At 48.3% G+C, this 863-nt stretch overlaps 1 pseudogene; it reads left to right on the forward strand.

Annotated features, from left to right (window-relative positions):
- Positions 1-90: 90 nt before the first annotated feature.
- LOC110596442 lies at positions 91-859 on the forward strand (annotated as a pseudogene).
- Positions 860-863: the final 4 nt, after the last annotated feature.

Below are 863 nucleotides of genomic sequence, written 5' to 3' on the forward strand. Positions count from 1 at the left end.
GTTTCAGCTTGCAGTCTGGAGGGTGAGGCGGTGTGGACAGTGTCCTTGGCATCCTGTGTCTGGCCACCTGCAGCCACACACCCACTCACCATGCCCCAAGCCCACCACTTCCTTTCCCAGCCCCTAGACACCACCACAGCCCAGCGAGCAGCCCAGAAGGAGGCTACCAAGTGTGTGGTGGTTGGAGACGGAACTGTAGGTAAAACTTGTCTACTGATCAGTTACACAACCAATGCATTTCCTGGAGAATATATCACTACTGTCTTGGACAATTATTCTGCCAATTTCATGGTAGATGGAAAACCAGTGAATTTGGGCTTATGGAATGCAACTGGACAAGAAGATTATAACAGATTATACCCTTTATCTTATCCACAAACAGATGTTTACTTTTTTTTTTGAGTTAGAGTCTCACTCTGTTGCCCAGACCAGAGTGCAGTGGCCGCTCCCGGCCACTGCAGCCTCGACCTGCTGGGCTCCGGTGATCCTTCCTCCTCAGCTTTCCAAGTAGCCGGAATTACAGGCATGTGCTACCACACCCGGCTGATTTTTTTTTATTTATTGTAGAGATGAGGTCTCCCTGTCCAGGTGGGTCTCGAACCCGCAGGCTCAGGCAATCCACTCACCTCAGCCTCCCAAAGGCACGGGATTACAGGCTGAGCCACTGAGCCCGGCTACAGATGTGTTCTTAATTTGTTTTACCCTTGTGAGTCTTGCATCATTTGAAAATATTCATGCAAAGTGGTATCCTGAAGTGCAGCACAATTGTCCCAACACTCCCATCATCCTTTTAGAAACTAATCTTCATCTTAGGCATGATAAAGACACAATTGAGAAACTGAAGAAGAAGCTGACCCTTATCA

The sequence above is a fragment of the Carlito syrichta genome, unplaced genomic scaffold, assembly GCF_000164805.1.
Source record: "Carlito syrichta isolate Samal-C Ts95f unplaced genomic scaffold, Tarsius_syrichta-2.0.1 Scaffold30991, whole genome shotgun sequence".
NCBI classification, from domain to species: Eukaryota; Metazoa; Chordata; class Mammalia; order Primates; family Tarsiidae; genus Carlito; species Carlito syrichta.